The 15,661-nt window shown below is 42.8% G+C and overlaps 1 pseudogene; it reads left to right on the top strand.

Moving 5' to 3' along the window:
* Positions 1 to 15,661, top strand: part of LOC125535058 — a 71,066-nt pseudogene that overhangs the window by 54,394 nt on the left and 1,011 nt on the right.

The following is a 15,661-nucleotide window of genomic DNA, read 5'->3' as shown; positions in this document are numbered from 1 at the left end:
AGTATTTCATTTTTCTTAAGAGGATGATCAGGCAAAGCATTAAGTAATTGGAGAAGCCTCCCCCAAGCTTGTGGGAGACTCTCTTCTTCAATTTGCACAAAATTATATATATCCCTTAAAGCAGCCTGTTTCTTATGAGCAGGGAAATATTTAGCAGAGAAGTAATAAATCATATCCTGGGGACTACGCACACAACCAGGATCAAGAGAATTAAACCATATCTTAGCATCACCCTTTAATGAGAACGGAAATATTTTGAGGATGTAAAAGTAATGAGTTCTCTCATCTTTAGTGAACAGGGTGGATATATCATTCAATTTAGTAAGATGTGCCACAACAGTTTCAGATTCATAACCATGAAAAGGATCAGATTCAACCAAAGTAATTATATCAGGATCAACAGAGAATTCATAATCCTTATCAGTAACAAAGATAGGTGAAGTAGCAAAAGCAGGGTCAGGTTTCATTCTAGCATTTGGAGATTGCTTACTCCATTTAGCTAATAACCTTTTGAGTTCATTTCTATTTTTGCAAACTAAAATAGCGAAAGAAGCTTCTTGATCAAAAACATAACCCTTAGGAATAACAAGTGATTCTTCATCATCACTTTCATCAGTATCATCAGATTCAATATTTTCAATCTCTCAAACCCTAGCAAGCTGTTCATCAAGAAAATCACTAAGTGGCACAGTAGTATCAGGCATAGAGGTAGTTTCATCATAAGTATCATGCATAGAAGAAGTGGCATCATCAATAACATGCGACATATCAGAACGAATAGCAGAAGCAGGTGTAGGTGTTGCAAGCTTACTCAAAACAGAAGGTGAATCAAGTGCAGAGCTAGATGGCAGTTCCTTACCTCCCCTTGTAGTTGAGGGATAGATCTTGGTTTTTGGATCTCTTAAGTTCTTCATAATGATAAGCAGATATATATCCCAAGTGACTCAAAGAATAGAGCTATGCTCCCCGGCAACGGCGCTAGAAAATAGTCTTGATAACCCACAAGTATAGGGGATCGCACCAGTTTTCGAGGGTAAAGTATTCAACCCAAATTTATTGATTCAACACAAGGGGAGCTAAAGAATATTCTCAAGTATCAGCAGCTGAGTTGTCAATTCAACCACACCTGGAAACTTAATATCTGCAGCAAAGTGTTTAGTAGCAAAGTAATATGATAGTAGTGATAACGGTAGCAAAAGGTAACAGTAGTAAAAGTAATGTTTTTGGTATTTTGTAGTGATGATAGCAATAGCAACGGGAAAGTAAATAAGCGAAGAACAATATATGGAAAGCTCATAGGCAATGGATCGGTGATGGAGAATTATACCGGATGCGGTTCATCATGTAATAGTCATAACCTAGCGTGCCACAGAACTAGCTCTAGTTCGTCAATGTAATGTAGGCATGTATTCTGAATATAGTCATACGTGCTTATGGAAAAGAACTTGCATGACATCTTTTGTCCTACCCTCCCGTGGCAGCGGGGTCCTTACGGAAACTAAGGGATATTAAGGCCTCCTTTTAATAGAGTACTGGAACAAAGCATTAACACATAGTGAATACATGAACTCCTCAAACTACGGTCATCACCGGTAAGTATCCCGATTATTGTCACTTCGGGGTTAACGGATCATAACACATAATAGGTGACTATAGACTGCAAGATAGGATCAAGAACACTCATATATTGATGAAAACATAATAGGTTCATATCTGAAATCATGGCACTCGGGCCCTAGTGACAAGCATTAAGCATAGCAAAGTCATAGCAACATCAATCTCAGAACATAGTGGACACTAGGGATCAAACCCTAACAAAACTAACTCGATTACATGATAGATCCCATCCAACCCATCACCGTCCAGCAAGCCTGCGATGGAATTACTCACGCACGGCGGTGAGCATCATGAAATTGGTGATGGAGGAATGGTTGATGATGACGATGGCGACGGATTCCCCTCTCCGGAGCCCCGAACGGACTCCAGATCAGCCCTCCCGAGAGAGATTAGGGCTTGGCAGGCGGCTCCGTATCATAAAACGCGATGAATCCTTCTCTCTGATTTTTTCTCCCCGAACGTGGAATATATGGAGTTGGAGTTGAGGTCGATGGAGCACCAGGGGGACCACGAGGCAGGGGGCGCGCCCAGGGTAGGCGCGCCCCCACCCACGTGGACAGGGTGTGGAGCCACCGCCAAGCCCTAATCTCTCTCGGGAGGGCTGATCTGGAGTCCGTTCGGGGCTCCGGAGAGGGGAATCCGTCGCCATCGTCATCATCAACCTTCGTCCATCACCAATTTCATGATGATCACCGCCATGCATGAGTAATTCCATTGTAGGTTTGCTGGACGGTGATGGGTTGGATGAGATTTATCATGTAATCGAGTTAGTTTTGTTAGGGTTTGATCCCTAGTATCCATTATGTTCTGAGATTGATGTTGCTATGACTTTGCTATGCTTAATGCTTGTCAGTAGGGCCCGAGTGCCATGATTTCAGATCTGAACCTAGTAGGTTTTCATGAATATATGTGAGTTCTTGATCCTATCTTGCAAGTCTATAGTCACCTATTATGTGTTATGATCCGTTAACCCTGAAGTGACAATAATTGGGATACTTCCGGTGATGACCGTAGTTTGATGAGTTCATGTATTCACGAAGAGTTAATGCTTTGGTCCGGTACTCTATTAAAAGGAGGCCTTAATATCTCTTAGTTTCCAATATGACCCCACTGCCACGGGAGGGTGGGACAAAAGATGTCATGCAAGTTCTTTTCCATAAGCACGTATGACTATATTCAGAATACATGCCTACATTACATTGATGAATTGGAGCTAGTTCTATATCACCCTATGTTATAACTATTGCATGAGGAATCACATCCGACATAATTGTCCATCACTGATCCTTTGCCTACGAGCTTTTCATATATTGATCTTCGCTTATTTACTTTTCCGTTGCTACTGTTACAATCACTATAAAACCAAAACTGCTACCGTTACTTTTGCCACCGTTACCACTACTATCATATTACTTTGCTACTAAATACTTTGCTGCAGATATTAAGTTTCCAGGTGTGGTTGAATTGACAACTCAGCTGCTAATACTTGAGAATATTCTTTGGCTCCCCTTGTGTCGAATCAATAAATTTGGGTTGAATACTCTACCCTCGAAAACTGTTGCGATCCCCTATACTTGTGGGTTATCAAGACTATTTTCTGGCGCCGTTTCGGGGGAGCATATCTCTATTCTTTGAGTCACTTGGGATTTATATCTGCTGATCACTATGAAGAACTTGAAAGATAAAAAAAACCAAGATTTTTCCCTCAACTACGAGGGGAGGTAAGGAACTGCCATCTAGCTCTACACTTGATTCACCTTCTGTATTGAGTAAATTTGCGACACCTACACCTGCTATTCATTCTGATATGTCGCGCGTTATTGATGATGCCACTTCTGCTTTGCATGATACTTATGATGAAACTACTTCTATGCTTGGTAATATTGTGCCACTAGGTGAATTTCTTGATGAACAACTTGCTAGGGTTAGAGAGAATGAAATTATTGAAACCGATAATATTGATGAAAGTGATGATGAAGATTCTCCCACTAGATATGAATTGCTTGTTGTGCCTGAGGGTTATGTCATGGATGAAGAAACTGCTAGAGACTTCTTGGCTTGCAATGATAGATCTGATCTTAAGAAATTATTAGCTAATCTTAAAGAAAAGTCTTTGAATGCTAGAACGAAATATGACCCTGCTTTTGCTACTTCACCTATCTATGTTACTGATAAGGATTATGATTTCTCTGTTTATCTTGAGTTAATTACTTTGGTTGAGCTGATCCTTTTTAATTATGGCTATGAATCTGAAACTTTTGTGGCACATCTTATTAAATTAAATGATATAGCCACCCTGTTTACTCATGATGAGAAAACTCGCTATTACTTTATCCTTAAGTTGTTTCCGTTCTCATTAAAGGGTGATGCTAAAATATGGTTTAATTCTATTGATCCTGGTTGTGTGTGTAGTCCCCAGGATATGATATATTACTTCTCTGCTAAATATTTCCCCGCACATAAGAAACAAGCTGCTTTAAGGGAAATATATAATTTTGTGCAAATTGAAGAAGAGAGTCTCCCACAAGCTTGGGGGAGGCTTCTTCGACTACTAAATGCTTTGCCTGATCATCCTCTCAAGAAAAATGAAATACTTGATATCTTTTATAATGGACTAACCGATGCTTCTAGAGACCACTTGGATAGTTGTGCTGGTTGTGTTTTCAGGGAAATAACTGTTGATCAAGCTGAATTGCTATTGAATAATATGTTGAGTAATGAAAATGATTGGACACTTCCTGAACCAACTCCTAAGCCAACTGCGAAGAAAAGGGGTACTCTATTTCTCAGTCCAAAGATATGCAAGGGCAAAGAAATCTATGAAATAAAAAGGTATTAAAGATGAAGATGTTAAGAATTTACCACCTATTGAAGAAATTCATAGTCTTGATAACCCGACACAGGTAGTAAAGGTAAATTCTCTCTATAGATTTGATAAATGTTAAATCCCATTTACTAAGTTTGCTAGCCGATGCTTGGATGAGTTTGATGACTTTATAGTTAAACAAGAAGACTTCAATGCTTATGTTGGTAGACAATTGAAACGCAATGCTGATATGCTTGAACACTTGAGTGATTATATGTCTAGAGTTAAAGGTGAACTTAAAGTTATTAGTAAACATGCTTCTATGGTTACCACTTAAGTAGAACAAGTACTTAAGGCTCAGAATGATTTGCTCAATGAATTAAATAATAAGAAAAATGATAATGTTGTTAGAGTTATGACTAGAGGGGGTAAAATGACTCAGGAACCTTTGTATCCTAAGGGCCACCCTAAGAGAATTGAGCAAGATTCTCGGAGAACTAATGTTGATGCACCTAGTCCTTCTAAAAGGAAGAAAAAGAAAAATGATAGGACTTTGCATGCTTCTAGTGAACCTGTTGTTGACACACCTGAGAATCCCAATGATATTTCTATTTCTGATGCAGAAACACAATCTGGTAATGAACATGAACCTAGTGATAATGTTAATCATGATGTTCATGTTGATGCTCAACCTAGCAATAACAATGATGTAGAGATTGAACCTGTTGTTGATCTTGATAACCCACAATCAAATAATCAACGTTATGATAAGAGAGACTTCGTTGCTAGGAAGCACGGTAAAGAAAGAGAACCATGGGTTCAGAAACCCATGCCTTTTCCTCCTAAACCATCCAAGAAAAAGGATGATGAGGATTTTGAGCGCTTTGCTGAAATGATTAGACCTATATTTTTGCGTATGCGTTTGACTGATATGCTTAAAATGAATCCTTATGCTAAGTACATGAAAGATATTGTTACTAATAAAAGAAAGATACCAGAAGCTAAAATTTCCACCATGCTTGCTAATTACACTTCTAAGGGTGGAATACCAAAGAAACTTGGAGATCCAGGAGTACCAACTATACCATGCTTCATTAAAAGAAACTATGTTAAAACTGCTTTATGTGATCTTGGAGCCGGTGTTAGTGTTATGCCTCTCTCTTTATATCGTAGACTTGATTTTAATAAGTTGACACCTACTGAAATATCTTTGCAAATGGCTGATAAATCAACTGCTATACTTGTCGGTATTTGTGAGAATGTGCCTGTTGTCGTTGCAAATGTTACTATTTTAACGGACTTTGTTATTCTTGATATTCCTGAGGATGATAGTATGTCTATTATTCTTGGTAGACCCTTTCTGAATACTGCAGGGGCTGTTATTGTTTGCAACAAAGGCAATGTCACTTTTCATGTTAATGGTAATGAGCATATGGTACACTTTCCGAGGAAACAACCTCAAGTCCACAGTATCAATTTTATTGGAAAAATTTCAACAATTACTATTGGAGGTTTTGAATTTCCTCTTCCTACTGTCAAGAAGAAATATGATATTCTTATTGTTGGCGATGTGCATATCCCCGTTGAGGTAACCTAGTGTTATTTGAAATTTCTCCGGTTTCATGCAATTCGGAATGAGTTTTTTAACAAGACTTGATCAACCTTGTTAGTGGATTCCTTTTGATGAGCATGAGATGGATGAAGTTAGAAAGCACAACCTTCTATACCCTCTTTTTACTTTCTGTTATTTATCTTAAATAAAGTAAAAAAATAGTATTTTCTGTCTGTTTTCTGAATTATCCGTGCAATAAAAAATACCTCGAAAATAAAAGTTCTCCAAATGCCCTGGAAATTTAATATGATTTTTTTCTGGAATATTTAAGAATTATTGGCACTGAGAACACACCAGGGGGCCTCACCATGTGCCCATGAGGGTGGAGGGCGTGCCCCCTGCCTCTTGGACCCCACGTGGATCCCCTCCACTTATTCTTGCACCCACACACTTCGTCTTCCTCCAGAAAAAATCATCCACTAGCTCAAACCCGTGTTCTAGCTCATCTTGCTGCCATTTTCCATCTCCTTGCTCAAAGCTCCATTCACAAAATTGCTTTGGGGGATTGTTCTTCGGTATGTGACTCCTCCATTGGTTGAATTAGTTTTTGTTATAGTGCTTTATTTATTGCAAATTTTTGCTGCTTAGGTGCCCCTGTTCTTGAGCTTGCATGTCAAATTTATTTGGTCAAAAGTAGTTTTAATGCATGATATAGCCTCTAGACACTTGTAGGAGTAGTTGCTATCAATTTTGTTGAGTTTGGTTCGCTTTTATTTTTAAGTTACTAAAATTTTCAGAAATTTTCAGAAAAAAAGATGAAGAGATTCTTAAGGGGCTCATCGAGTCGAAGCTCTAAGGATAAGCAAAGTGAAGAAAATAAGAAGCCCAAGTATAATATCCCTCGTACTGTGGAGGTTCGGCCGTGTGAATGGCCTTGTGATGAGTTCTTGAGAGAAGCCAGGATTTATGAAGATTTTTATTATTTGGCTGAGAATGCAGGCCTCGCCGACTTCCTCCATGACCAGCGCGAATAGTATCTCTTACTCACCAATATTTTTGTGCAAAATTTTCATTTCCATGCTACGAGATCACCACCTTCAGTGGAATTTTATTTATATGATGAGCATAAGGAGATGTCACTTATGATTTTTGCTGGGTTTGTAGGATACCCTTTGAGGGCAGCATAGAGGAACCACAACGTAATGATGTTGAGGGATTTATTGATATAATTGTTGTAGGGGAAACGAGGAAAGTTTCCGATGCAAGAATCACTAGCATACATTTTCCTGTTCTACGTTACTTTGCAATATTTGCTGGTAGATGCTTAATTGGTCGCGGGAACTGTGGATGTTGGAAATATGCCCTAGAGGCAATAATAAAAGCATTATTATTATATTTCCTTGTTCATGATAATTGTCTTTATTCATGCTATAATTGTGTTATCCGGAAATCGTAATACATGTGTGAATAACAGACACCAACATGTCCCTAGTAAGCCTCTAGTTGACTAGCTCGTTGATCAACAGATAGTCATGGTTTCCTGACTATGGACATTGGATGTCATTGATAACGAGATCACATCATTAGGAGAATGATGTGATGGACAAGACCCAATCCTAAACATAGCACAAGATCGTATAGTTCGTTTGCTAGAGTTTTCCAATGTCAAGTATCTTTTCCTTAGACCATGAGATCGTGTAACTCCCGGATACCGTAGGAGTGCTTTGGGTATACCAAACGTCACAACGTAACTGGGTGACTATAAAGGTAGACTACGGGTATCTCCGAAAGTGTCTGTTGGGTTGACATGGATCAAGACTAGGATTTGTCACTCCATATGACGGAGAGGTATCACTGGGCCCACTTGGTAATGCATCATCATAATGAGCTCAAAGTGACCAAGTGTCTGGTCACGGGATCATGCATTACGGTACGAGTAAAGTGACTTGCCGGTAACGAGATTGAACGAGGTATTGGGATACCGACGATCGAATCTCGGGCAAGTAACATATCGATTGACAAAGGGAATTGCATACGGGGTTGATTGAATCCTCGACGTCGTGGTTCATCCGATGAGATCATCGTGGAGCATGTGGGAGCCAACATGGGTATCCAGATCCCGCTGTTGGTTATTGACCGGAGAGTCGTCTCGGTCATGTCTGCTTGTCTCCCGAACCCGTAGGGTCTACACACTTAAGGTTCGGTGACGCTAGGGTTGTGAAGATATGTATATGCAGTAACCCGAATGTTGTTCGGAGTCCCGGATGAGATCCCGGACGTCACGAGGAGTTCCGGAATGGTCCGGAGGTAAAGAATTATATATAGGAAGTGCTGTTTCGGCCATCGGGACAAGTTTCGGGGTTATCGGTATTGTACCGGGACCACCGGAGGGGTCCCGGGGGCCCACCGGGTGGGTCCACCTGTCCCGGAGGGCCACATGGGCTGTAGGGGGTGCGCCTTGGCCTACATGGGCCAAGGGCACCAGCCCCACTAGGCCCATGCGCCTTGGGTTTCCATGGGGAGGAGTCCCACTAGTGGAAGGCACCCCGAGGTGCCTTGGGGGGGAGGGAAACCTCCCCTTGGCCGCCGCACCTAAGAGATTGGATCTCCTAGGCTGCGCACCACCCCCCCCCCTTGGCCCTCCTATATATAGTGGGGGAGAGGAGGGACTTGATACACCAGCCCCTGGCGCCTCCCTCTCTCCCCGTTACGTCTCTCTCTCGTAGTATAGGCGAAGCCCTGCTACTGTGACGCCCTGCATCCACCACCACGCCGTCGTGCTGCTGGATCTTCATCAACCTCTCCTTCCCCCTTGCTGGATCAAGAAGGAGGAGACGTCTCCCGTCCCGTACGTGTGTTGAACGCGGAGGTGCCGTCCGTTCGGCGCTTGGTCATCGGTGATTTGGATCACGTCGTGTTCGACTACATCATCACCGTTCTTTGAACGCTTCTGTGCGCGATCTACAAAGGTATGTAGATGCATCCAATGACTCGTTGCTAGATGAACTCCTAGATGATCTTGGTGAAACGAGTAGGAAAATTTTTGTTTTCTGCAACGTTCCCCAACAGTGGCATCATGAGCTAGGTCTATGCGTAGTTCTTCTTGCGCGAGTAGAACACATATTGTTGTGGGCGTAGATTTGTCAACTTTCTTGCCGTTACTAGTCTTTTCTTGCTTCAGCGGTATTGTGGGATGAAGCGGCCCGGACCAACCTTACACGTACGCTTACGTGAGACCGGTTCCACCGACTAACATGCACTAGTTGCATAAGGTGGCTGGCGGGTGTCTGTCTCTCCCACTTTAGTTGGAGCGGATTCGATGAAAGCATGGTCCTTATGAAGGGTAAATAGAAGTTGACAAATCACGTTGTGGCTTTAACGTAGGTAAGAAGACGTTCTTGCTAGAACCCTAATTCTAGCCACGTAAAACTTGCAACAACAATTAGAGGACGTCTAACTTGTTTTTGCAGCAAGTGGTTTGTGATATGATATGGCCAAAGTTGTGATGAATGATGAATGATCTATATGTGATGTATGAGATGTTCATGCTATTGTAATAGGAATCACGACTTGCATGTCGATGAGTATGACAACCGGCAGGAGCCATAGGAGTTGTCTTTATTCTTTTATATGACCTGCGTGTCATCGAGAAACGCCATGTAAATTACTTTACTTTATTGCTAAACGCGTTAGCCATAGTAGTAGAAGTAATAGTTGGCGAGCAACTTCATGGAGACACGATGATGGAGATCATGATGATGGAGATCATGGTGTCAAGCCGGTGACAAGATGATCATGGAGCCCCAAGATGGAGATCAAAGGAGCTATGTGATATTGGCCATATCATGTCACTATTATTATTTGATTGCATGTGATGTTTATCATGTTTTTGCATCTTGTTTACTTAGAACGACGGTAGTAAATAAGATGATCCCTCATATAAAATTTCAAGAAGTGTCCCCTAACTGTGCACCGTTGCAGAAGTTCGTCGTTTCGAAGCACCACGTGATGATCGGGTGTGATAGTATCCTTACGTTCACATACAACGGGTGTAAGACAGATTTACACATGCAAAACACTTAGGTTGACTTGACGAGCCTAGCATGTACAGACATGGCCTCGGAACACAGAAGACCGAAAGGTCGAGCATGAGTCGTATAGAAGATACGATCAACATGAAGATGTTCACCGACGTTGACTAGTCCGTCTCACGTGATGATCGGACACGGTCTAGTTAACTCGGATCATGTAATACTTAGATGACTAGAGGGATGTCTAATCTAAGTGGGAGTTCATTAATAATTTGATTAGATGAACTTAATTATCATGAACTTAGTCTAAAATCTTTGCAATATGTCTTGTAGATCAAATGGCCAACGTAGTCCTCAACTTCAACGCGTTCCTAGAGAAAACCAAGCTGAAAGACGATGGCAGCAACTATACGGACTGGGTCCGGAACCTGAGGATCATCCTCATAGCTGCCAAGAAAGATTATGTCCTACAAGCACCGCTAGGTGATCCACCCGTCCCACAGAACCAAGACGTTATGAACGCTTGGCAGACACGTGTTGACGACTACTCCCTCGTTCAGTGCGGCATGCTTTACAGCTTAGAGCCGGGGCTCCAAAAGCGTTTTGAGAGACATGGAGCATATGAGATGTTCGAAGAGCTGAAAATGGTTTTTCAAGCTCATGCCCGGATCGAGAGATATGAAGTCTCCGATAAGTTCTTCAGCTGTAAGATGGAGGAAAATAGTTCTGTCAGTGAGCACATACTCACTATGTCTGGGTTACATAACCGCTTGTCTCAGCTGGGAGTTAATCTCCCGGATGATGCGGTCATTGACAGAATCCTCCAGTCGCTTCCACCAAGCTACAAGAGCTTTGTGATGAACTTCAACATGCAGGGGATGCAAAAGACCATTGAGTTGTTCTCGGCGAAATGCTGAGAGTATCAGCAGGGTAGAAGTCAAGAAAGGAACATCAAGTGTTGATGGAGAAGACCATTTCTCTGATAGTTGCTATGCTGAAACAGTACTAAGTGTAAGATCAAGTTGATGGCATAAAAACCAAAGTTTCAAGAAAAGGCAGTAAAAAGAACGTTCAAGAAGGACGGCAAGGAGGTTTGCCGCGCCCGGCAAGCAGCTGTCGGGAAGAAGCCAAAGAATGGACCCAAGCCTGAGACGGAGTGCTTTTATTGCAAGGGAAGGGTCACTGGAAGCGGAACTGCCCCAAATACTTAGCAGACAAGAAGGCCGGCAACCAAAGGTATATTGATATACATGAGATTGATGTGTACCTTACCAGTACTCGTAGTAACTCCTGGGTATTTGATACCGGTGCCGGTGTTGCTCTACATTTGTAACTCAGCAGGAGCTGCGGAATAAGCGGAGACTGGCGAAGGACGAGGTGACGATGCACGTCGGGAATGGTTCCAAGGTCGATGTGATCGCCGTCGGCTACCTCTACATTTACCTACGGGATTAGTTTTAAACCTCAATAATTGTTATTTAGTGCCAGCTTTGAGCATGAACATTGTATCAGGATCTCGTTTAATTCGAGATGGCTACTCATTTAAATCCGAGAATAATGGTTGTTCTATTTATATGAGAGATATGTTTTATGGTCATGCTCCGATGGTGAATGGTTTATTCTTAATGAATCTCGAGCGTAATGCTACACATTCATAGTGTGAGTACCAAAAGATGTAAGGTTGATAATGATAGTCCCACATACTTGTGGCACTGCCGCCTTGGTCACATAGGTGTCAAACGCATGAAGAAGCTCCATGCAGATGGACTTTGTAGAGTCTCTTGATTGAATCATTTGACACGTGCGAACCATGCCTCATGGGTAAAATGACCAAGACTCCGTTCTCAGGAACAATGGAGCGAGCAACCAACTTATTGGAAATCATACATACTGATGTGTGCGGTCCAATGAGTGTTGAGGCTCGCGGTGGCTATCGTTATGTTCTCACCCTCACTGATGACTTGAGTAGATATGGGTATGTCTACTTAATGAAACACAAGTCTGAAACCTTTGAAAAGTTCAAGGAATTTCAGAGTGAGGTTGAGAATCAACGTGACAGGAAAATCAAGTTTCTACGATCAGATCGTGGGAGGAGAATACTTGAGTCACGAATTTGGCACACACTTAGAAAATGTGGAATAGTTTCACAACTCACGCCGCCTGGAACACCTCAGCGTAACGGTGTGTCCGAACGTCGTAATCGCACTCTATTAGGATATGGTGCGATCTATGATGTCTCTTACCGATTTACCGCTATCTTTTTGGGGCTATGCTTTAGAGACTGCCGCATTCACTTTAAATAGGGCTCCGTCGAAATCCGTTGAGACGACACCGTATGAATTATGGTTTGGGAAGAAACCTAAGCTGTCGTTTCTAAAAGTTTGGGGATGCGATGCTTATGTCAAGAAACTTCAACCTGAAAAGCTCGAACCCAAGTCGGAAAAATGCGTCTTCATAGGATACCCAAAAGAAACTATTGGGTACACCTTCTACCTCAGATCCGAAGGCAAGATCTTTGTTGCCAAGAATGGGTCCTTTCTAGAGAAAGAGTTTCTCTCGAAAGAAGTAAGTGGGAGGAAAGTAGAGCTTGATGAAGTATTACCTCTTGAACCGGAAAATGGCGCAACTCAAGAAAATGTTCCTGAGGTGCCTGCACCGACTAGAGAGGAAGTTAATGATAATGATCAAGATACTTCTGATCAAGCTCCTACTGAAATTTGAAGGTCCACAAGGACACGTTCCGCACCAGAGTGGTACGGCAACCCTGTCTTGGAAATCATGTTGTTAGACAACGGTGAACCTTCGAACTATGAAGAAGCGATGGCGGGCCCGGATTCCGAAAAATGGCTAGAAGCCATGAAATCCGAGATAGGATCCATGTATGAAAACGAAGTATGGACTTTGACTGACTTGCCCGTTGAACGGCGAGCCATAGAAAATAAATGGATCTTTAAGAAGAAGACAGACGCGGATGGTAATGTGACCATCTATAAAGCTCGGCTTGTCGCTAAGGGTTATCGACAAGTTCAAGGGGTTGACTACGATGAGACTTTCTCACCGGTAGCGAAGCTAAAGTCCGTCCGAATCATGTTAGCAATTGCCGCATTCTACGATTATGAAATATGGCAAATGGACGTCAAAACGGTATTCCTTAATGGTTTCCTTAAGGAAGAATTGTATATGATGCAGCCGGAAGGTTTTGTCGGTCCTAAGAATGCTGACAAGGTGTGCAAGCTCCAACGCTCGATTTATGGGCTGGTGCAAGTATCTCGGAGTTGGAACATTCGTTCGTTTTGATGAGATGATCAAAGCGTTTGGGTTTACGCAGACTTATGGAGAAGCCTGCATTTCAAGAAAGTGAGTGGGAGCTCTGTAGCATTTCTCATATTGTATGTGGATGACATACTGTTGATGGGAAATGATATAGAATTCTTGGAAAGCATAAAGGCCTACTTGAACAAGTGTTTTTCAATGAAGTATCTGGAGAAGCTGCTTATATATTAGGCATCAAGATTCTATAGAAGATAGATCGAGACGACCTCATTGGTTCTTTCACAGAAGGTACATACCTTGACAAAGATTATTGAAGAAGTTCAAAATGGATCAGTAAAGAAGGGGTTCTGCCTGTATGCAAGGTACGAGATTGAGCAAGGCTCAATGCCGAACCACGGCAGAAGAAGAAGAAAAGATGAGTTCGTCCCCCTAATGCCGCCATAGGCCTATCATGTATGCTATGCTGTGTACCAGACCTGATGTAAACCTTGCGTAATTGGTAAGGGAAAAGGTACCAAAGTAATCCCGGCTGGAACACTGGACAGCGGTCAAGAATATCCTGAAGTCCTGAAAAGGACTAAGAAATGTTTCTCGTTTATGGAGTGACGAAGAGCTCGTCGTAAAGGGTTACGTCGACGCTAGCTTCGACACAGATCTGGATGACTCTAAGTCACAAACCGGATACGTGTATATTTTGAATGGTGGGGAAGTAAGCTGGTGCAATTGCAAGCAAAGCGTTGTGGCGGGATCTACATGTGAAGCGGAGTACATGGCAGCCTCGGAGGCAGCACAAGAAGCAGTCTGGGTGAAGGAGTTCATCACCGACCTAGGAGTCATACCCAATGCGTCGGGCCAATCGATACTCTTCTGTGACAACACTGGAGCTATTGCCACTTGCCAAGGAGCCCAGGTTTCACAGGAAGACCAGGCACATCAAGCGTCGCTTCAACTCCATTCGTGAAAGTGTTCAAATGGAGACATAGAGATTTGTAAAGTACATACGGACCTGAATGTGCAGATCCGTTGACTAAACCTCTCCCTAGAGCAAAACATGATCAACACCAGAACCGCATGGGTGTTCGATTCATCACAATGTAACTAGATTATTGACTCTAGTGCAAGTGGGAACTGTTGGAAATATGCCCTAGAGGCAATAATAAAATGGTTATTATCATATTTATTTGTTCATGATAATTGTCTATTATTCATGCTATAATTTTGTTATCCGGAAATCGTAATACATGTGTGAATAACAGGACACCAACATGTCCCTAGTAAGCCTCTAGTTGACTAGCTCGTTGATCAACAGATAGTCATGGTTTCCTGACTATGGACATTGGATGTCATTGATAACGAGATCACATCATTAGGAGAATGATGTGATGGACAAGACCCAATCCTAAACATAGCACAAGATCGTATAGTTCATTTGCTAGAGTTTTTCCAATGTCAAGTATCTTTTCCTTAGACCATGAGATCGTGTAACTCCCGGATACCGTAGGAGTGCTTTGGGTGTACCAAACGTCACAACGTAACTGGGTGACTATAAAGGTATACTACGGGTATCTCTGAAGGGTCTGTTGGGTTGACACGGATCAAGACTGGGATTTGTCACTCCGTATGACGGAGAGGTATCTCTGGACCCACTCGGTAATGCATCATCATAAAGAGCACAAAGTGACTAAGTGTCTGGTCATGGGATCATGCATTACGGTACGATGTAAAGTGACTTGCCGGTAACGAGATTGAATGAGGTATTGGGACACCGACGATCGAATCTCGGGCAAGTAATGTACCGATTGACAAAGGGAATTGAATACGTGATTGATTGAATCCTCGACATCGTGGTTCATCCGATGAGATCATCGAGGAGCATGTGGGAGCCAACATGGGTATCCAGATCCCGCTGTTGGTTATTGACTGGAGAGTCGTCTCGGTCATGTCTACATGTCTCCCGAACCCGTAGGGTCTACACACTTAAGGTTCGGTGACGCTAGGGTTGTAGGAGATATGTATATGCAGTAACCCGAATGTTGTTCGGAGTCCCGGATGAGATCCCGGACGTCACGAGGAGTTCCGGAATGGTCCGGAGGTAAAGAATTATATATAGGAAGTGCTGTTTCGGCCATCGGGACAAGTTTCGGGGTTATCGGTATTGTACCGGGACCACCGGAGGGGTCCCGGGGGCCCACCGGGTGGGGCCACCTGTCCCGGGGGGCCACATGGGCTGTAGGGGGTGCGCCTTGGCCTACATGGGCCAAGGGCACCAGCCCCACTAGGCCCATGCGCCTAGGGTTTCCATGGGGGAGGAGTCCACTAGTGGAAGGCACCCCTAGGTGCCTTGGGGGGGAGGGAAACCTCCCCTTGGCCGCCGCACCTAGG

Source organism: Triticum urartu, chromosome 2 (genome assembly GCF_003073215.2).
Source record: "Triticum urartu cultivar G1812 chromosome 2, Tu2.1, whole genome shotgun sequence".
Lineage (NCBI taxonomy): Eukaryota > Viridiplantae > Streptophyta > Magnoliopsida > Poales > Poaceae > Triticum > Triticum urartu.
This window is presented reverse-complemented; position numbering and strand designations above follow the sequence as displayed.